The following is a 24,009-nucleotide window of genomic DNA, read 5'->3' on the forward strand; positions in this document are numbered from 1 at the left end:
GTTAAGAGAGTAGTATAGCAAATACCCAGGTACTTAATACTCAATTTTACACAAGTGTAATATTTTGCCATTTTCCTCTCAGAACTCTTTGGAAGAAATAAAAATGATGGTTACAGATGCATCTCTGTTCACTTCTTCCTGATATACTTTCCTCTCCTTCTTTCCCTAGGAGTAAACACTAGCCTGGATTTTGTGATTATCAGTGTCATATGTGATGGAGGTCACTGTCTGCTTCCAAATCAAAGCCCAGTAGAAAGTGGCTTTAGCTCTGCTCACTGCTTTGCATCTCAAGTCCATAGAAATTACATCAGACACCTGTTAGGCATTTCAGACAATTCAGACCCTCTCGTCCTATCTTGTCTCTGGCAGCTTTGGTGACTCATTTTAGCCACACACACTGCTGCACTGAACAATTATCTTTGGAGAAGACAAAAATCTTCACATGTGTACAAGTAAATAGCACTTGCTGTGTACACTCTTACCTCCTACCCCCTGCTCCTCATTGATAACAGGCAGGTGATGCTGTGGTCCAAGCATGTCCTACCCAGAAGTGTGTGTGAGTGTGAGAGGGGTGGATGGGAAAGAGTTAAACACTTATGTAGTTAAGCCTTGACCAATGGGAGATGGTAGCCTGCAAATAAATTCTTCCTTTCTTCCATGGATTGGGAAATTGTTTATATAGCCTCTCAGAAGACAGTTTTATGAGATGGTCTATCAGTCATGCTTAATACCTTGAACTGGTTTTTTCTTTTTCCATGACTCATTCATCTTTCCCTTAATTTTTGCTCCAAAGGTCTGTACTATCTAATAAAGTAGTTAACCTTTTCCCAAGGCTATGCATTCTTGGGAGACCAGGGCCAAACAGAGATGCTTATCTTATTCCAGTTCTGTCTCTTCGGCTTTATCTGTCTATATTTTATCCACCATTGCTATGTGTTTGGAGCAGAGGTAGTATATCTTACTGTTGAATCTTGACTAGAAGTCACTAATTCTCTTTGCAGTTTTTCTTTTTTAATCAAACTATTACAATATTGTATTAGCTTGAGATATATAACATAGGGATTAAATATTTTTTAGATATTACAAAATGATCATGACTATAATTCTAGTTACCATCTGTTATCCTCCAAAGTTATTAAAAGATTATTGACTATATTCCCTATACTGTACATTATATCCCTGTGACTTTATTTTATCACTGGAAGATTATATTCCCTGATCCCTCATACTTATTTCATGCATACCCCTACTCTCTGGCAGTCTTCAGTTTGTTCACTATATCTATGATTCTGTTTCTGCCTTTTTAAAAAAAATAATTTTATTTATTTTATTTTTTATTTATTTATGGCCGTGTTAGGTCTTTGTCACTTTGCATGGACGATCTCTAATTGTGGTGAGCGGGGGCTATTCTTCGTTGCAGTGCTTGGGCTTCTCATTGAGGTGGCTTCTCTTGCTGTGGAGCATAGGCTCAGTAGTTGTGGTGCACAAGGAATCTTCCTGGACCGAGGGTCAATGTCTGCTGCATTGGCAGGTGGATTCTTATCCACTGTGCCACCAGGGAAGTCCTTGTTTCTGTGTTTTTTTTTTTTTTTAATGTTTGATCATTTGTTTTCTTCTATTACATTCCACATATAAGTGAAATCATAGAGTATTTATCTTTCTCTAAATTACTCACTTATCATAATACCTTCTAACTCCATCCATGTTGTTGCAAATGGCACGATTTTCTTCCTTTTTATGGTTGAGCAATGTATCACTGTGTATATATGCCACATCTTCTTTATCTACTCATCTATCATTGAACGCTTAGAATGCTTCTGTACCTTGACTGTTGTAAATAATGCTGTGGTGAACATAGGGGTGCATGTATCTTTTTGAGTTAGTTTCCCGGGAGTAGAATTTCAGGATCATAGAGTAAGTTCTACTTTTAAGTTTTTGAGGAACCTCCATGCTGTTTTCCATAGTGGCTGTGCCAATTCACTTTCCCACCAACAGTGCATGAGGGTTTGGTTTTATCTATATCCCGATAAACACTTGTTTCTTTTTTGTTGTTGTTAACAGTTATTCTGACAGGCGTGGGGTCATACCTCATTCTGGTTTTGATTTGCATTTCCCTGATGATTGTGACCATCTTTTCGTGTGTCCTTTGGCCATCTGTATTTTCTTTGTAAAAATACCTATTGAGTTTCTCTATAATTTTTTAATTGTTTGTTTTTTTAATGGTGAGTTGTATAAGTTCTTTGTATGTTTCGGATAGTAACTCCTTGTCAGATACGTCATTTGTAAATATCTTCTTTCATTCAGTAGGTGGCCTTTTTATTTTGTTCATCATTTCCTTAACTGGAGAAAAACTTTTTAGTGTGATGTAGTCCCATTTGTTCATTTTTGTTTTTGTTGCTCTTTCCTGAGGAGATAGATTAAAAAAAAACAAAAACAAAAACAAAACCTTGTTAGACCGATGTCAAAGAGTATACTACAAAAAAAAAAAAAAAAAGACTGTACTGCCTATATTTTTTCTAGGAGTTTTATAGTTTCAGAGCTCATATTTGTCATTAATCTATTTTGAGTTCATTTTTGTATATTATGTGAGAAATAGGCCTGCTGCTAAGTCGCTTCAGTCGTGTCCGACTCTGTGCGACCCCATAGATGGCAGCCCACCAGGCTCCTCCGTCCCTGGGATTCTCCAGGCAAGAACATTGGAATGGGTTGCTATTTCCTTCTCTAATGCAGGAAAGTGAAAAGTGAAAGTGAAGTCGCTCAGTAAGTGTCTGACTCTTAGCGACCCCACAGACTGCAGCCTACCAGGCTCCTCCATCCATGGGATTTTCCAGGCAAGAGTACTGGAGTGGGTTGCTATTGCCTTCTCCAGAGAAATAGGCCAGTCTGACTCTTTTTCATGCAGCTGTCCTGTTTTTCCAACATCATTGACTAAAGAGGCTGTCTCTTCCCCATTCTTGCTTCGTTTGTCATAGACTAACTGATTATATATGTGAGTTTTTCTTCTGGGTTCCCTATTCTATTCCATAGATATATGTGTTTTTGTGCCAGCACCATGCTCTTTAGATTACTATCACTTCATAGTATAGTTGGAAATCAAGTAACATAATACTACCAGCTTTGTTCTTCTTTCTCAAGTTTGCTTTGACTGTTAGGGCTTTTTTGTGTTTCCATACACATTTTAGGATTTGTTCTAGTTCTATGTAGAATGTCGTGGGTATTTTGATAGAGATTGCATTGACTCTGAAGATCGTCTTGTGTAGTTTGGTCATTTAAACAGTATTAAATCTTCTAATCCATGAATATGGAATATCATTCCACTTATTTATGCTTTCTTCCATTTTTATTTATTTAAAATTGTGGCACAGTTGATTTACGGTGTTGTGCCAGTTTCTGCTGTCTGTGTTGTCTTCGATTGCTTTCCTCAATGTCTTACAGTTTTCTGAGTACAGGTCTTTTACCTCCATGGTTAGGTTTATCCCTAGATATTTTTATTATTTTTGATATAATTATAAATTGAATTGTTTTCTTAATTTCTCTCCCTGCTGTTTCATTGTTAGTGTACAGAAATGTAACAGAGCACTAACAATGAACTAACAGGAAGAGAAATTAAGAAAATAATTCAATTTACAATTACATCAAAAAGAAAATCTGTATATTAACTTTGTATTCTGAAGCTACTAATTTCACTTATTCTAACAGCTTTTGGTGGCATCTGTAAGATTTTCTATATATAATACCATGTCATCTGCAAACAATGACAGTTTTATTTTTTCCTTTCCAATTTCAATACCTTGTCTTTCTCTTTACAGTTTGATTACTGTGATTAGGACTTCCAACACTATGTTGAATAAAAGTGGCAAGAGTGAGTATCCTTGTCTTGTTCCTGATTTTAGAAGAAAAGTTTTTAGCTTTTCACAGTTGAGAATAATGTTGGCTGTAGGTTTGTCATATATGGCCTTTATTATGTTGAAGTATGTTCTCTCTACACTCACTTGGTTCAATTTGTTGTCGTTGTTGTTATCATAAATGGATGTTGAATTTTGTTAAATGCTTTTTCTACATCTGTTGAAACAATCATATGATTTTATTATTCAGTTTATTAATGTAGGAAATTCCCTGGTGTTCCAGTGGTTGGGGACTTGGTGCTTTCACTGCTGGGGCTCTGGGTTCAATTTCTGGTTGGGGAACTAAGATTCCACAAGCCATGTGACATGGTCAAAAATAATTTATTAATGTGCTGTTTTACAATGATTGGTTTGTAGTTAGGACTGATTGTGGATGTTGAACTATTCATGCATCCCTGGAGTAAATCCCATGGTGTATAATATTTTTAATGTATTATTGAATTTGGCTTGCTAATATGTTAAGGATTTTTTCATCTTTGTTCATCAGTGATACTGGCCTGTAATATTCTTTTTTTGTGGTGTCTTTGTTAGGTTTTGGTATCAGAGTGATGGTGGCCTCATAGAATGAGTTTGAGAGTGTTCCTCCTGTAATTTTTTGAGAGTTCAAGAAGGATAGTTGTTAACTCCTCTCTAAATGATTAGTAGAATTCACCTGTGAAGTCATCTGGTCCTGGATTTTTGTTTGTTGGAAGATTTTTAATCACAATTTTAATTTTGTTACTTGTGATTGGTCTGTTCATATTTTCTATTTCTTCCTGGTTCAGCTTTGGAAGCTTGTATCTTTCTAAGAATTTGTCCATTTCTTCCAGGTTATCCATTTTGTTGGCATATAGTTGTTTGTAGCAGTCTCTTATAATACTTTGTATTTCTGCAGTGTCAATGATAACTTCTCCTTTTTCATTTCTAAATTTGTTGACGAGTCCTCTCCCTTGCCCCATATTTCCCCAAGAGCTGCTTCAAGATCAGTAAGTGGGTCTGACCCAGGCTCCTTTCAGACTACTGCTTCTCTGCTGGGTCCTGGAGCATGTGCGATCTAGAATGTGTCCTTTAAGAGTGAAGTCTATTTCCCACAGTCCTTGTGTTCTCCAGTATAGCCCTGGTGGACTTCAATCCCAGATTATTCTGAGGGCTCATCTTCTCAGGACAGGACCCCCAGGCCACCCTTCTTTGTCGTTCAGTTTTTGAATCTTTTATTGTGGAAAATATTTTCTGTTAGTCTTTACACATTCTCGTCAATAGATGCTCTGTAAATGGGTGTAATTTTTGATGGAGGAGATGAACTTGGGTCTTCTTACTCCATTATCTTTGCCACACTTCCCTTTGCAGTTTCTCTTGCTGAAAGACATCAGCATTGCTTTTATATTCACCAAGAAATCTTTAGCATTAGTTATTCATACATTTTCTGCTACATATAAAGCAAATTCCCTGGGATGGGAAGATCCCTGGGAGAAGGGCATGGCAACCCACTCCAGTATTCTTGCCTGGAAAATCCCATGGACAGAGGAGCTTGGTAGACTACAGTCCATGGGATCGCAGGGAGTCAGACATGCCTGAGCAACTAATATTTTCACTTTCACCTCTCTCTAAAATGTTATTCCCAAAGGTCCCAGATCTTGCTCAGCATTTCCTGGTAAAATAGGTAAAAAATAGTACAAAACATAGGTACAAAATGCTTTGTACCTATTTGAACCATCATAGATACTTCATGTTGAATTTTTATTTATTTATTTTTTATTTAAAAAAAAATTATTTTAATTGGAGGCTAATTACTTTATGATATTGTATTGGTTTTGCCATACATCAACATGAATCCGCCATAGGTGTACACGTGTTCCCCATCCTGAACTCCCCTCCCACCTCCATCCCGTACCATCCCTCTGGGTCATCCCAGTGCACCAGCCCCAAGCGTCCTGTATCATGTATCGAACCTGGACTGGAGATTCATTTCTTATATGATATTATACATGTTTCAGTGTCATTCTCCTCAATCATCCCACCCTCTCCCTCTCCCTTTCAACCAAGACTGTGAACTTGAGGGCAGGAATTATAGCTCCTTCATCTGAGTGAAGAGCCCAGTGGTTGGCCGAGTTGATTTTCAATTAGTGGTAGTGAAATGGACCTACTTTTTGGAATGTGCATAAATAAACAGGCATAAACATTTTAGGTACATAATTGCGTTTCTCTTGATTTCTTACCCAAACATAGAGAACTATCAGTAGTTTGTTTGCTGTTCACTGTTGTGAAGGCATGGGTGATTCTTGCTACTATGTGCAACTTGTTGAGCAAATGTACTCACTGATGTGATAGTTTACCTGGTAAAGGGAATATTCTGCAAGTAGCATACTCCAGGTAAGTCAAAGTGTAGCTAGCTCACAATGAAGATTCTATAATATCATGAGACAAGTGTCTCATTAGCAATAAAATCTGTTAATGTCACTGTTACTAATGAATAATTAAATAGCGTCCTTCATTAGAATAGAAAGAGCAAGAGTGGTATAATCAACATTGTGGATGGAGTGTTGGTGAATGTTTGGATGTTGAGGGTGAAACAAAGCTATATTTGAAAAGGATTCCAAAGTTTAGAATTTCAGTAGTATGTTAGAATGGCTATGTCATTTTATCAGTCAGAAAAGTAGGAAGAAAGAAAAGTGTTTAAGAAAAGTAGATGAACTTGGGTTTTAGTAGATTTTAATATTAAGGAATATTAAATACTAAGTCTAATATTTATTGTTGAGCTTCCTTGGTGGCTCAGTGATAAAGAATCTGCCTGCTGATACAGGACACATGAGTTTGATCCCTGGGTCGGGAAGATCCCCTAGAGAAGGAAATGCCAACTCACTTCAGTATTCATGCCTGGGAAATCTGATGGAAAGATGAGCCTGGTGGGTTACAGACCTTGCGGTCGCAAAAGAGTTGGACATGACTTGGAAACTAAACTACAAAAATAATATATATTAGACTTTATCAAGAAATGTCCATTATTTCAAGAGTTAATATAGTCTGTTTGTATCAATTGTCTTTTATTATCACACATTGTTGTAAGCTCTGAGCACAAAAATGATATTGTCTATCAGGCACCCCCTTAAAGAACTCTTTGTCAACAGATTTTCAAGTGACTCAAATGCAGGTGGAATAACAATTCTGCCAGGTGAAATAATATGAATTTAAAATTCACATTATGAATTGGAATGATGGTACAATATTAAAGAGACGAAATTTAATGAAAATAATTTTGTGTGGAAAAAAAAATCTTGGTGTGTGTTCAGATCAGATCAGATCAGTCACTCAGTCATGTCTGACTCTTTGCGACCCCATGAATCGCAGCACGCCAGGCCTCCCTGTCCATCACCAACTCCCGGAGTTCACCCAAACTCTCATCCAACAAGTCAGTGATGCCATCCAGCCATCTCATCCTTTGTCGTCCCTTTCTCCTCTTGCCCGCAATCCCTCCCAGCATCAGAGTCTTTTCCAACGAGTCAACTCTTCGCATGAGGTGGCCAAAGTACTGGAGTTTCAGCTTTAGCATCATTTCTTCTAAAGAAATCCCAGGGCTGATCTCCTTCAGAATGGACTGGTTGGATCTCCTTGCAGTCCAAGGGACTAGTATGAAATGGCTATGTTCCAAAATTGAATATATTCTTAATGTATATCAATACAAATGTACAATAAAATGAGGGATATAGTATATGCTTGTAAAATGAAAGGTTCATAAATGAAAATCAGTTGTAAACTTTTCAGATCACATTCAGGGTATTGTGTTCAATTCCAGATGCTACATTTTAAGGACTAGTCAACCAGATGAGCTTAATTCTGTCATGTGAAAAAGCATTAAAGGACCTAGTCAGAATTAGGAGAAAAATGGCTTTGCAGTGTTTGGTCTGTCTGCTGAATGTCAATGTAAAAACTGAGGCTATTTAGGTAGCAATACTAGGGAGGAAGATTTGATGCATTATAAAATGTAATGGTCTAATACCTGGAGTTATCTAGAATGGATGACAGCTGTTCACATCATAGCTGGATGAAGGAGAAATAGTAGAAGCCACTTTTGTTAACAGGCAATAGACTTTCATTATTTTTGCATGAGGTTTATAGCTGTCATTAGCAGCCTAGCAGCCAACTGTCTATTCTAAATATAAAGAGAAAGAAAGAAAAAAAGGGTTCAATATTAAAAAAATTTTTTTATTGAAGTGTAATTCATTTACAATGTTCTGTTAGTTTCAGGTATGCAGCAAAGTGAATCTATTATGCATATACATATATACACTCTTTTTAAGATTATTTTCCCATATAGGCCATTATAAAGTATTGAGCAGAGTTCCCTGTGCTATACAGTAAGTCCTTATTAGTTATCTATCCTATATACAGTCTGGTCAACAAAAGAGTCCGAAATGCAGTACTTGGATGCAATCTCAAAAATGACAGAATGACCTCTGTTCGTTTCCAAGCCAAACCATTCAGTATCACAGTAATCCAAGTCTATGCCCCAACCAGTAATGCTGAAGAAGCTGAAGTTGAACGGTTCTATGAAGACCTCAAAGACGTTTTAGAACTAACACCCAAAAAAGATGTCCTTTTCATTATAGGGGACTGGAATGCAAAAGTAGGAAGTCAAGAAACACCTAGAGTAACAGGCAAATTTGGCCTTGGAATACGGAATGAAGCAGGAAAAGACTAATAGAGTTTTGCCAAGAAAATGCACTGGTCATAACAAACACCCTCTTCCAACAACACAAGAGAAGACTCTATACATGGACATCACCAGATGGTAAACACCGAAATCAGATTGATTATATTCTTTGCAGTCAAAGATGGAGAAGCTCTATACAGTCAGCAAAAACAAGACCAGGAGCTGACTCTGGCTCAGACCATGAACTCCTTATTGCCAAATTCAGACTTAAATTGAAGAACGTAAGGAAAACCACTAGACCATTCAGGTATGACCTAAATCAAATCCCTTATGATTACACAGTGGAAGTGAGAAATAGATTTAAGGGCCTAGATCTGATAGATAGAGTGCCTGATGAACTATGGAATGAAGTTTGTGACATTGTACAGGAGACAGGGATCAAGACCATTCCCATAGAAAAGAAATGCAAAAAAGCAAAATGGCTGTCTGGGGAGGCTTTACAAATAGCTGTGAAAAGAAGAGAAGCAAAAAGCAAAAGAGAAAAGGAAAGATATAAACATCTGAATGCAGAGTTCCAAAGAATAGCGAGAAGAGATAAGAAAGCCTTCTTCAGTGATCAATGCAAAGAAATAGAGGAAAACAACAGAATGGGAAAGACTAGAGATCTCTTCAAGAAAATCAGAGATACCAAAGGAACATTTCATGCAAAGATGGGCTTGATAAAGGACAGAAATGGTATGGACCTAACAGAAGCAGAAGATATTAAGAAGAGATGGCAAGAATACACAGAAGAACTGTACAAAAAAGATCTTCACGACCCAGATAATCACGATGGTGTGATCACTCACCTAGAGCCAGACATCCTGGAATGTGAAGTCAAGTGGGCCTTAGAAAGCATCACTACAAACAAAGCTAGTGGAGGTGATAGAATTCCAGTTGAGCTATTTCAAATCCTGAAAGATGATGCTGTGAAAGTGCTACACTCAATATGCCAGCAAATTTGGAAAACTCAGTAGTGGCCACAGGACTGGAAAAGGTCAGTTTTCATTCCAATCCCAAAGAAAGGCAATGCCAAAGAATGCTCAAACTACCGCACAATTGCACTCATCTCACACGCTAGTAAAGTAATGCTCAAAATTCTCCAAGCCAGGCTTCAGCAATATGTGAACCATGAACTTCCTGATGTTCAAGCTGGTTTTAGAAAAGGCAGAGGCACCAGAGATCAAATTGCCAACATCCGCTGGATCATGGAAAAAGCAAGAGAGTTCCAGAAAAACATCTATTTCTGCTTTATTGACTATACCAAAGCCTTTGACTGTGTGGATCACAATAAACTGTGGAAAATTCTGAAAGAGATGGGAATACCAGACCACCTGACCTGCCTCTTGAGAAATTTGTATGCAGGTCAGGAAGCAGCAGTTAGAACTGGACATGGAACAACAGACTGGTTCCACATAGGAAAAGGAGTACGTCAAGGCTGTATATTGTCACCCTGTTTATTTAACTTTTATGCAGAGTACATCATGCGAAACGCTGGACTGGAAGAAACACAAGCTGGAATCAAGATTGCCGGGAGAAATATCAGTAACCTCAGATATGCAGATGACACCACCCTTATGGCAGAAAGTGAAGAGGAACTCAAAAGCCTCTTGATGAAAGTGAAAGTGGAGAGTGAAAAAGTGGGCTTAAAGCTCAACATTCAGGAAACGAAGATCATGGCATCTGGTCCCATCACTTCATGGGAAATAGATGGGGAAACAGTGGAAACAGTGTCAGACTTTATTTTTCTGAGCTCCAAAATCACTGCAGATGGTGACTGCAGCCATGAAATTAAAAGATGCTTACTCCTTGGAAGGAAAGTTATGACCAACCTAGATAGCATATTAAAAAGCAGAGACATTACTTTGCCAAAAAAGGTTCGTCTAGTCAAGGCTATGGTTTTTCCTGTGGTCATGTATGGGTGTGAGAGTTGGGCTGTAAAGAAGTCTGAGCACAGAAGAATTGATGCTTTTGAACTGTGGTGTTGGAGAAGACTCTTGAGAGTCCCTTGGACTGCAAGGAGATCCAACCAGTCCATTCTGAAGGAGATCAGCCCTGGGATTTCTTTGGAAGGACTGATGCTAAAGCTAAAACTCCAATACTTTGGCCACCTCATGGGAAGAGTTGACTCATTGGAAAAGACTCTGATGCTGGGAAGGATTGGGGGCAGGAGGAGAAGGGGGCGACAGAGGATGAGATGGCTGGATGGCATCACTGACTTGATGGACGTGAGTCTGAATGAACTCCGGGAGTTGGTGATGGACAGGGAGGCCTGGCGTGCTGCGATTCATGGGGTTGCAAAGAGTTGGACATGACGGAGCGACTGATCCGATATACAGTATTCTATATATGTCAATCCCAATTTTCCAATTTATCCCTCCTCCGATTTGCTATTGTTGTTCAGCTACTAAGGCATGTCCAACTCTTTGCTACCCCATGAACTGCAGCATGCCAGGCTTCCTTATCGTTCACTATCTCTTGGAGTTTGCACAAACTCATGTCCCTTGAGTTGGTGATGCCAGTCAACCATGTAATCCTCTGTCACCCCCTTCTCCTCTTGTCCTCAGTCTTTCCCAGCATCAAGGTCTTTTCCAATGAGCTGGCTTCTCTTCATATCAGGTGGCCACAGTATTGGAGCTTCAGCATTGGTCCTTCCAATGAATATTCAGGGTTGATTTCCTTTAGGATTGACTGGTTTGATCTCCTCCTCTTTAACCCTGCATAACTATAAGTTTATTTTCTACATCTGTAACTCTGTTTCTATTTTGTACATAAGTTCATTTGTACCCCTTTTCTTTAGATTCCACGTGTAAACAATATCATATGATTTTTGTCTTTCTGTCTGACTTGCTTCACGAGGTCATCCATGTTGCCACAAATGGCATTATTTTGTTCTTTTTATGGCTGAGTAATATTCCATTGTATACATGTACTACATCTTCTTTATGCATTCCTCTGTTGATGGTTCCGTGTTCAGTTAGTTCCATGTTCTATGGAAGATAGAATATAAAAATGATGTAATCTGAATGACAGAAAGGAAATAGACTAGATTGAGCAAGCAAACACCCAACAAGCTAATCATGGGTATCTGTTTGGCTATAATAAATATTTGACTATAACAAAACTTAAAACATTTATATCCTTAGTATCCCCAAAGGAAAGTAGAAAGAGGGTGGAGTTGAAAGAATACTCAAAAAAGTAATAGCTAAAACTTTCCAAATTTGGCAAGAGACATAAACCTATGGACTCCAAAAGCTGAGTGAATCTTCAAAAGGATAAAAAAAATTGAAGACCCATTTTAAACATCTGAAAATCAAGGCAATGAGAAATCTTCAAAGTATCTAAAGCTATCTATCTATATAGGAAAAAAAGCAAGTAAGCAAAAGTAATAGTACATTTTTCATCACAAACCATGGAGGCCAATGAGCAAGGCATACTATTTTTCAGGCTGTGAAAAAAAAAAAAAAAGAAATTTCAACCCAGAATTTTATGCCCAGCAAAAAAAAAAACCCCTGAATGAAGAGGAAATCAATATATTTTCAAATGATGGGAAAGAGAATTTGTCACCTGCAGACTTACCTTAAAGGAACAATAAAAGAAGGAGATATGGAAGATTATAAAGGAATAAAGAACATGATAAATGAGAATATTGCTAAGTAAAATAGCCTTTCCTTTTCCTTTTGGGTTTGCTAAATTTTATGATTGATGCAAAAACTATAATACATCTGATGTTTTAAATGTATATAGAGGAAATATTTAAAATAATTATAGTATAAAAATGGAAAAGAAAGGAATATAAAGGTAGAAAAGGTCTTTATACTTGAAATGATAAAATGACACCACCAATAGACTGTGAAAAGTTGTGCATAATAACATAATATCTAGAGCAACCAGTAAAAAGCTATATTAAAAGATACATTAAAATCACTATGAATAAATCAGAATAGATTTCTAAAAAAATGTTGAAATAATGTTTCTGTTCATCAGAAATCCATGAAAAAACATGAAAAATATGAAGAAAAGTCAAGAAAAAATAAAATGTAGAGCTAATCCCTAAGATATCATTAATTATATCAAATGTTAAGAGGCTAAATGCTATGGTTTTTCAGTAGTCATTTATGGATGTAAATGTTGAACTATAAAGAAGACTGAGCATTGAATAATTGATGCTTTTAAATTGTGGTGCTGGAGAAGACTCTTGAGAGTCCCTTGGTTGCAAGGAGAACAAACCAGTTAATCCTGAAAAAAATCAACCCTGAATATTCACTGGAAGGATTGATGCTGAAGCTCCAATACTTCAGTCACATGATGCAAAAAGTCAACACATTGGAAAAGCCCCTGATGCTAGGAAAGAGTGAAGGCAAAAGGAGAAGGGAGCAGCAGAGGATGAGATGGTTAGATAACATCATCAACTCAGTGGACATGAATTAGCACAAACTCCAGGAGATGGTAAAAGACAGGGGAGCCTGGCGTGCTGCAGTCCATGGGGTTGCAAAGAGTTGGAGAAGGTTTACTGACTGTATCACAATAACAGCATGCTATCATGCCAATGTATGGCAAAAACCACTACAATATTGTAAAGTAAGTAGCCTCCAATTAAATAAATAAATTAAAAAAATAAAAGACAGAAGTTGGTAGAATGGGTTAAAAAAAGGCAGAACTATATGCTGTCAATAAGGAACTCAGTCCACATGTGTGGTATGAAAGTGAAGGTGTTAGTCACTCAGTTGTGTTTGACTCCTTGTGACTCTAAGAACTGGGGCCCACCAAGCTCCTCTGTCCTTGGAATTCTCCAGGCAAGAGTACTGGAGTGGGTAGCCATTTCCTTCCCCAGGGGATCTCCCATATAATACAGGAAGGTTGAAAGTAAGGGGCTGGGAGATTCTTCTAGTGAACCAGTGGTAAAGAATCTACTTGCCAACGCAGGAGGCACAGGTTCGATCCCTGATCTAGGAAGATCCCACATGCCTCGGAGCAACAAAGCCTGTGGGCCACAACTATAGAGCCTGTGCTCTAGAGCTGGAGAGCCGTAACTACGGAGCCCACATGCTGCAACTTCTGAAGCCCGAGCACACAGAGCCCATGCTCTCCAACCAGAGAAGCCATCACAAGGAGTCTATGCTCTGCAACTAGAGAGTAGCTCCCGCTCGCCACAACCACAGAAAGCCCACACAGCAACAAAGACCCAGCACAGCCAAAAATAAATAAATACAATTATTTTTTTTAAAAAGGATGCAAAAAGATACATGGAAACATCAAAGTAAAGTAGGAGTGAGTGCTTTAATATAAGCCAAAATAGACTTGAGAGAAGGCAGATTATTAGAGACAGAGGGTCAATCCATGAAAAGACCCAACAATGCGAACTGTGCATGTATCAAACTGTAGAGCTGCATATTAGATGGAGAAAAAGCTGATAGAACTGAAAGGAGAAATAGATAACCTCGCTATTATAGCATGACTCAGTTGGTAAAGAATCTGCCTGCAGTGCAACAGATCTCCTGCAGTGCAGGAGACCTGGGTTCTATCCTTGGGTTGGAAAGATCCCCTGGAGAAGGAAATGGCAACCCACTCTAGTAGTCTTGCCTGGAGAATCCCATGGACAGAGGAGCCTGGAAGGCTATAGTCCATAGGGTTGTAAGAGTCAAACATGACTTAGCAACTAAACCACCACCAACACTATTGTAGCTGGTGATTTCAAGACACCTCTTTTAATAATTGATAGATAAGACAGAAAGTCAGCAAAGGTATAGAAGAGCTCAGTAACACCATCACCTAACATTTATAGAATCTAACATTTATAGAATATTTCATTCAACAACAGCAGAATACACATTTTCTTCAATTGCTTATGGAATATAAAATAGGCCATATCTTAGGCCATAAAATAAAGTTCAGTGAATTTAAAACACCTGAAATCATGCAGAATTTGCTTTCTAACTACAATGAAGCCAAACTAGAAATCAGTAACAGAAAGATAAGAGGAAAATCTCCAAACACTTGGAAACTAAATAATATACTTCTCAATAATGCGTAGGTCACAGAAGAAGTCTCAAGGGAGATTCTTTATCAAAAATTGTGGGGCACAAAAATTGTGCTTTAGCTAAAGTAGTGCTAACAAGAGAAATTTATAGTAGTAAATGCATATGTTCAGTTCATTTCAGTCACTCAGTCATGTCTGACTCTGTGACCCCATGGACTGCAGCACACCAGGCTTCCCTGTCCATCATCAACTCCCAGAGCTTGCTCAAACTCATGTCCATTGAGTTGGTGATGCCATCCAACCATCTCATCCTCTGTTGTCCCCTTCTCCTCCTGCCTTCAATCTTTCCCAGCATCAGGGTCTTTTCCAGTGAGTCAGTTCTTCACATCAAGTGGCCAAAGTATAGGAGTTTCAGCTTCAGCATCAGTCCTTCCAATGAATATTCAGGACTGATCTCCTTTAGGATGGACTGGTTGGATCTCCTTGCAGTCCAAGGGACTCTCAAGAGTCTTCTCCAACACCACAGTTCAAAAGCATCAATTCTTTGGCGCTCAGATTTCTTTATGATCCAACTCTTACATCCATGCATGACTATTGGAAAAACCATAGCTTTGACAAGATGAACCTTTGTTGGCAAAGTAATGTCTCTGCTTTTTAATATGTTGTCTAGGTTGGTCATAGCTTTTCTTCCAAGGAGCAAGCAACTTTTAATTTCATGGCTGCAGTCACCATGCATAGGTTAGACAAAGCAAAAATTCTTAAATCGATAATTTAAGATGTTTTCTCAAGAACCTAGAAAAAAGCACAAAATAAACCAAAAACAAGCAGAAAAAAAGAGCAGAAATCATTGAAGGAACAGAAATTTTTCAGTTATAGACACCTAAATGCAGTAGTAACATGCAGTATTATTAAAATGGCAGTGTGTTCTCCGTGGAATTTCTTTTGTATCTTTGTCAGAAATCAACTGGGTATATTTATGTGTGTCTATTTTTAGATCTCTGTTCTTTGACTCTTAGTCCTCTACTGGTTGTTTGTTAATACTCATTACCCTGGAATTAAATTAACCTCTTGTAGATACTAATGGTTATAAGATAAATAGAAAAGACTGTAAAGGAAAATATATACCTTTGGAAAAAATAGGTGATTCATTTTCTAGATACTGTTTTCTGTCCCCCTTCTATGTCTTATGTAGGATGCCTGTAGATAGAGGACACCTTTTTCTCCTTGTTTAATACAGAATGGTAATTCTATAATAAGCTTTGAAGGTTGGTCATATGGCTGTTAGACATCAAACAGCTGATCACTCTTTCTAGAGAGGACTCTGATGGGTGAGAATAGTTAATCCCCATGACCCATAAATCAAGTGATCTCTAGAGAGAGGAAGAAGCACTTCAGATATTTCACCCTCCATCTGAAGCCAGGAGGCCTGAAGTTTCCCCAGCACACTCAACTCTCATCATTTTTTTGTGGGATCACCATCTGAACTGTGCTCAGTGAATGTACAAGAATAGAATTCTATGTATGAAAGCATTCTGAAGCCCTTCCTTCAATTCAGGTCTTCTTCATTTATCTATTTTTTAAAAATTGTTTTATTTATTTATTTGTTTTTGACTGTGCTGGGTCTTCCTTGCTGTGTGGGCTTTTCTGTAGTTGCAGAGAGCAGGTGCTGCTCTCTAGTTGCAGTGTACAGCTTCTCATTGTAGTGGGTTCTCCTGTTACAACTTGCAGGGCCCTAGAGCACAGGCTCAATAGTTTTAGTGCATGGGCTTGGGTCCTTGATGGCATATGGAATATTCCCAGATCAGCGATCAAACCCATGCATTGGCAGGCAAATTCTTTACTGCTGAGCTACCAAAGAAGCCCAGATCTTCTTCATCTATTTCCCAAAGAATGATTCTTTTCTCTTCCAGGGACTTCAAAAGGTCAATATTTTTTGAAACCAAATTTTTTTGAAAAAATTATTTTCTAATATATATTTTTTAACAGTGTAAGCCTATTGCCATTTTGTAAACAGGCAAGATGGAAAACATGTTTGGACTGGATTGATAGATGACATAAAAGTTTCCTATGATTCATTTATCTTTGGTATCTACCAATTAAATTACCTTTCAACCAAGGAATCTCACTGCTTTCCTTTTAATGTTTGCTAGTGCCTTATAGATCATGGTTGGTAGTGATGCCTTTGCTGTTTTCCCTTGGGGCAAACGCCTATACAAGAAACAGGAGTCATGTGGATTTTCTCTCTCTTATTCTTTCTAGACAGACCGACAGACAGATAGAGGACACTGTCATCTGTTCCTAGGTTCCTTTTACTCGTCTTCCTGACAAGGGGATAAATATGGCAGTTATTGTGTTTAAAGAGAAACAAATCTAATAATATAATCTGTTTTATGTTCTTTAATAAAAAGGAATTCATTTGGGATAAAGACAAAGTCTTAAAAAGTAGCAGAACATCCCCTTTGTAGTTTATCATTAATTCATCCTCTTAATCTTTCTTTGTAAGCTTTGAAGGCTTTACTTCTTAGTCTTATCCATCTCTGATAAGACTTGGTTAAGTCTTACCCAAGACTGGGATTACTTGTTTCAACTATTGCAGTTAGAAAAGACCACACAAATAGCCACAGCTTCTGAGTGCTGACAGACTAGTGAAGAAATCAAATGGTATTGATTTTATGTCCCCAGGGTACATAATCACAGACAGTTTTTCTTATTTTAAATTACTTGGCCAGTGTTGTAAATATAAACTATTGGCTAAAAGAGAGTCCAGTTGAAAGTGTGCAGATAACTGTACACAAATTTGCAACCACTGTCAGAAAAAGAACTGAAAATGCATATGTAATAGTTATATGGGAATGTAGTGTTGCTTCTCATAAAACACATAATTATCTTCTATGTTCCCAAAATCAATGCTTAGCTTTATTTCCCCCAAAGTCGCATTGTAGGGAGAGATATGTGTCTTTGGATAGTGTGTATTTATTCTACTAAATTAACAATAGTATAAGGTCATTTTTAATAACACAAGTGGAAAAACGGAATACTTAAAGATGAAGTTAATATTACTCAATCATAAGAAAGAATGAAATAATGCATTTGCAGCCGGATGGATGGATCTAGAGATCACTACACCAAGTGAAGTTAGAGAAAGACAAATATCATATGATATTACTTATATCTAGAAGTGAAATCTACAAAATGATACAAGTGAACTTATTTACAAAATAGAAACAGACTCACAGACATAGAAAACCAACTTATGGTTACCAATGGGGAAGTGAGGAAGGGATAAATTGGGAATACGGGATTTACAGATGCACACTACCATATATAAAATAGATGAACAACAAGGATTTACTGTATTCAGTGTCTTGTAATATACAATAATGGAAAAGAATAAAAGGCATATAGATATATCAATATATATGAATAATGGAATCACTTCACTGTATGCTTGATACTAATACAACATTGTAAATTGACTATACTTCAATTTAAAAAAAGATGAAGTTAATTTGGTTTTAAATTTGTTATATTGACATGGCTATTTTTCTGCTCAGGTTCTGGAGTTGACTGAAGGGTGCTTGAGTTTTTAAAAATGCAATATGAGTGATTCAACATAATGATTAATTTTGTACTTTACATATAAAGCCTTTAATTGAAACGCACGTACATTTTTATTGCTTGCTTACCTTGAGTTAAAAACAGTGCTTACTGGTGGTGGAAAGGGGGAGTTGTGTGTTAGAGCTGTCCTCCCTTGAGAACTATGTGTGGGAGAGCAGAAACTGTTGTTTTTAAAGCTTTCTTCTTGGTTCTGTCTTAATGTGTTATCTCTTGGTCACATGGACGTTAGGTTTCCTGGTGTGCCCAAGCTCTGGGTGGTTTCAGTTCTTGCACCCACACTCTCATCATCAAAAGCTACCTGTCCCATGCCCTGTTTTAACTGATTGCTTTCCTCAGTATCCAAAGTAGTGGCTAATGACAGTGATCAAAGTGGGTGTGTACACAAGCATTCCTATGCTTCCTTTGTATTTTATATATTTTACAAGTCACCCCAGGAGTAATGGCAACATAGGAATTTCAGGCTTTGTGGAAGATATGCAGGTTGGTGATTCCGTGTGGCTTTCTTGACATCATGCTCTGTGAATAGCTGCCTACATTTTCATAGGGTTCAATCTATACCTTATAGATGAACATGTTTGTTATATTAGGTTTTTACTGCAACAATTAAGCTCATAATTCTGAAATTAAAAAATAATGAAAAGTGTTAAATTGATGATATTTTCACTTAATTCTTTTTTTAGTTCTAATGTAAGTGTGGTAAATATACTACAAGTAGAAATGCATGTAAGATAGATTATACTTTACAATTAGACCCTCAGTTTTGTGGAATATTCATTAGTACACTGAAAATTTTTAAATAATTGAAATCATTTAAGTATTTGGAATAGGTCAGTTAATATTTATACATGTTTTCAAACATTCATTTATTTATAAATTATGGAACATTCCTTGAATTCCTATTGTGTTGCAAATTCGGAGTTAGTCTAGGGAACATGGACATTTTCATGAAGAGAAAAAAACAGATCATTTGGGATTGATGAGTGATAACTAAACATTATAAAATCTTATGTAACTTACTTGTTATTTAAATGAAAAAGTGGGAAAAAACAGGCACCCACACACAAACAACAAAAACAAAAGAAGCATCAGCAAAAATTTAATTCAGAGCGTATAGTCATCAGCTTTCCAAACTCCAAATCCCAAGCCAGTCCTCTTTCAGATAACCCACCTCTGCCGCATCGCTTTCTCATTTACAAGGTCACCGTATATACCTTTTTGAACAAGGATTTCTCAGTGTGTTTAACCTATTTCTCACCAACTCTGCAAGGCTGATGTTGAATTTGCATTTAGCCACACTCTGGAAAGCAATTTTTTTTTTTTTTTTGGTCTCAAGACAATGGTTTCATTTTAGTAGTGAAACAGAATGAAGAACCTCTTAATTACAGTGACATGATCATGCATGCTCAGTCGTTAAAGTCATGTTCATCTCTTTTGTGACCCCATGGTCTGTAGCCCACCAGTCTCCTCTGTCCATGGCATTTCCTAGGCAAGAATACTTAAGTGGGTTGCCATTTCCTACTCCAACAATGATGTGATAACCCTGTTTTAGTTTTAATTATTTCCTCTTTTGAAGTAGATTTCATAATTTTAATATGCAGCATTGTGAAGGATTTCAACTTACGGGGTGCCTGCAACTGCAGCATATACATTTCCTACTTTCCATACAGTGTTGTATAAAACATAAATCTCCAAGGAATGCCAGGCTTTAGATGAGCCAAATTTGTTTTCTTCTCTAATTAAAAATCAAAGTCCATGAAAATACAGATATCCAGACAAATATGTTATCTAATTTAGAATAAAATTAGGCTAAGAAATAGAAAAATATTGCTGAGTCCACAAAATTTTCACCACCTTCCAGCATTTACTAACAATATATTTTAAAAATGTGTTTTCCTTGTGGTATTAATGCTGATCGTTTACTTATAGTCAGTTTTGAACTTTCATAGGTACGAACAGAGCTATGTTCCAGGGCAAAAGGTTTTAGTTCTGCTCACCATCAACCCATAGTATTAATAGTGGTCTATAGTCATTTTTGAAGTAAAGCATTCGTCACTCAGTCGTGTCCACCTCTTTGTGACCTCATGTTCTATGTGTTGCTGGTTACTGTAAGGCTTTAGTCATAAATTGGTGTCCCTTGGACAGCAGATCATTTTATTTTGACAACCCAGTGCTTTCATTTTTTATTTTTTGTTCGGTTTGTATGGGCTTCCCTGGTGGCTCAGATGGTAATGCTTTTAGGTGAACAAGCACTTTTCAATTTTGCTGTAAACCCCAGAAAACCCTTTTGTATGTAGCCTATTCATTTTAAGTGCCTATACTTAGCTGGCATTTAATGGCATTTAAGTTTGTCATATTGGCTGTGTATGTGCTCTCAAGAAGAGAGATGAGGGGTAAAAATTGAAAGTGGCAAAAATAAAAGGTAAATGTTGCATGTAAATATAGCATATAGGATGAATTATTTCACAGCAGAAATAGTTAGGACAAGAAGTGTTCATCTATTTTTGAGAAAAGTGCTGAGTGGGCCTGTGCAATTGATAATAGGAATACTGATGGACAAAACTGAAAATCTTTGAGAAGCTAGAGGATCAAAGTTGAATGTTTACTAGCTTAATGTACATTCAGAAGATGTCTAGGAGTTTGCTGGAAGAACTAAAGTTCAAGCATGGTGAAAGTGAGGTTGATGAGATTATTGCTGCAAGCTATGGCTGGTTCCACAGGTTCCAGTCCTATTTGAATCTGCACAACATCAAAGTGAAGAGAGAGGCTGCAACTGCTGATAATGTGGTTTTTTTAGAAGAAGGAGAATCCTTCATCCAATGAAGATGAAATTGTTCTATTTTTGGGAAAAGATGCCGATAGAATATATATAGTGAGGTGGCTAGTAGTATGCAGGATTTTAAAACTGAAGGACCAATGCAAACTGCAGTTAGGAGAATGCATCCTGGCATTACAAACTTAAGCCTCCTTTTCTTCAAGCAACTTTTCCGATTAAGAATATTTCATAGTTCACAGTCTTATCTGGTGGCTCAGTTGGTAAATAACCCACCTGCAATGCAGGAGACATGGGTTCAATCCCTGGGTTGGGAAGATCCCCTGGAGAAGGAAATGGGTATTTCCTTCTCTAGGAGTTCTTGAGAAGGGGAAAAACAAAACAAAACAAAAAAAACCCCACTCCAGTATTCTTGCCAGGAGAGTTTCCTGGACAGAGAAGCCTGGTGGGCTACAGTTCATGGGATCACAGTCAGACAGGACTGAGGGACTGACACTTTTACTTTCATAGTTCACAGAGTTCAAGTGCAGAGGGATGGAGGGATAGAAGATTTGTTAGCTTTGACTATATGGACCTCTGTTGGCAAAGTAATGTCTCTGCTTTTTAATATGCTGTCTGTATTTATCATTGGTATAGTTTGAGTGTCATTGCATATGAAAGCCAAAATGAACATCTATGACTTACATCTTAAGAATGATTCAGTTGTGTTTTTGGTATAGGTTAAAATTTATTTTTTACTTTTAAAATTGTGATTCAATATAAATAACATGAAGTTTATCATTTTAACCATGTCTAAGTGTACAATTCTATAGCATTAAGTACTGATACTTAATGCCATGAAGTAGCTGTGAAGAGCTACCCCACATCCAAGGTAAGAGAAACCCAAGTAAGACAGTAGGTGTTGCAAGAGGGCATCAGAGGGCAGACATGTTGAAACCATACTCACAGAAATCTAGTCAATCTAATCACACTAGGACCACAGCCTTGTCTAAATCAATGAAACTAAGCCATGCCCTGTGGGGCCACCCAAGACAGGCGGGTCATGGTGGAGAGGCTGACAGAATGTGGTCCACTGGAGAAGGGAATGGCAAACGACTTCAGTATTCTTGCCTTGAGAACCCCATGAACAGATTGAACAGGCAAAATGATAGGATACTGAAAGAGCAACTCCCCAGGTCAGTAGCCCAATATGCTACTGGAGATCAGTGGAGAAATAACTCCAGAAAGAATGAAGGGATGGAGCCAAAGCAAAAACAATACCCAGCTGTGGATGTGACTGGTGATAGAAGCAGGGTCCGATGCTGTAAAGAGCAATATTGCATAGGAAGCTGGAATGTCAGGTCCATGAATCAAGGCAAATTGGAAGTGGTCAAACAGGAGATGGCAAGAGTGAATGTCGACATTCTAGGAATCAGTGAACTAAAATGGACTGGAATGGGTGAATTTCACTCAGATGACCATTATATCTATTACTGTGGGCAGGAATCCCTTAGAAGAAATGGAGTAGCCATCATGATCAGCAAAAGAGTCCGAAATGCAGTACTTGGAGGCAATCTCAAAAACGACAGAATGATCTCTGTTCATTTCCAAGCCAAACCATTCAATATCACAGTAATCCAAGTCTATGCCCCAACCAGTAACACTGAAGAAGCTGAAGTTGAACAGTTCTATGAAGACCTACAAGACCTTTTAGAACTAACACCCAAAAAAGATGTCCTTTTCATTATAGGGGACTGGAATGCAAAAGTAGGAAGTCAAGAAACACCTGGAGTAACAGGCAAATTTGGCCTTGGAATACGGAATGAAGCAGGGCAAAGACTAATAGAGTTTTGCCAAGAAAATGCACTGGTCATAACAAACACCCTCTTCCAACAACAAAAAAGAAGACTACACATGGACATCACCTGATGGTCAACACCGAAATCAGATTGATTATATTCTTTGCAGTCAAAGATGGAGAAGCTCTATACAGTCAGCAAAAACAAGACCAGGAGCTGACTGTGGCTCAGACCATGGACTCCTTATTGCCAAATTCAGACTGAAATTGAAGAAAGTAGGGAAAACCACTAGACCATTTAGGTATGACCTAAATCAAATCCCTTATGATTATACAGTGGAAGTCAGAAATAGATTTAAGGGCCTAGATCTGATTGATAGAGTGCCTGATGAACTATGGAATGAGGTTTGTGACATTGTACAGGAGACAGGGATCAGGACCATCTCCATGGAAAATAAATGCAAAAAAGCAAAATGGCTGTCTGAGGAGGCCTTACAAATAGCTGTGAAAAGAAGAGAAGCGAAAAGCAAAGGAGAAAAGGAAAGATATAAATATCTGAATGCAGAGTTCCAAAGAATAGCAAGAAGAGATAAGAAAGCCCTCCTCAGCAATCAATGCAAAGAAATAGAGGAAAACAACAGGATGGGAAAGACTAGAGATCTCTTCAAGAAAATTAGAGATACCAAAGGAACATTTCACGCAAAGATGGACTCAATAAAGGACAGAAATGGTATGGACCTAACAGAAGCAGAAGATATTAAGAAGAGGTGGCAAGAATACACAGAAGAACTGTACAAAAAAGATCTTCACAACCCAGATAATCACGACGGTGTGATCACTCACCTAGAGCCAGACATCCTGGAATGTGAAGTCAAGTGGGCCTTAGAAAGCATCACTATGAACAAAGCTAGTGGAGGTGATGGAATTCCAGTTGAACTCTTTCAAATCCTGAAAGATGATGCTGTGAAAGTGCTGCACTCAATATGCCAGAAAATTTGGAAAACTCAGCAGTGGCCACGGGACTGGAAAAGGTCAGTTTTCATTCCAATCCCAAAGAAAGGCAATGCCAAAGAATGCTCAAACAACCACACAATTGCACTCATCTCACATGCTAGTAAAGTAATGCTCAAAATTCTCCAAGCCAGGCCTCAGCAATACGTGAACCATGAACTTCCTGATGTTCAAGCTGGTTTTAGAAAAGGCAGAGGAACCAGAGACCAAATTGCCAACATCCACTGGATCATGGAAAAAGCAAGAGAGTTCCAGAAAAACATCTATTTCTGCTTTATTGAC

The 24,009-nt window shown here is 37.8% G+C and overlaps 1 protein-coding gene across 1 annotated transcript in view; it reads left to right on the forward strand.

The window, feature by feature from the left end:
* ARHGAP24 (Rho GTPase activating protein 24) overlaps window positions 1–24,009 on the forward strand; it is an 881,574-nt gene that overhangs the window by 20,994 nt on the left and 836,571 nt on the right. The window lies entirely within an intron of this gene.

Source organism: Bos taurus, chromosome 6, assembly GCF_002263795.3.
Source record: "Bos taurus isolate L1 Dominette 01449 registration number 42190680 breed Hereford chromosome 6, ARS-UCD2.0, whole genome shotgun sequence".
NCBI classification, from domain to species: Eukaryota; Metazoa; Chordata; class Mammalia; order Artiodactyla; family Bovidae; genus Bos; species Bos taurus.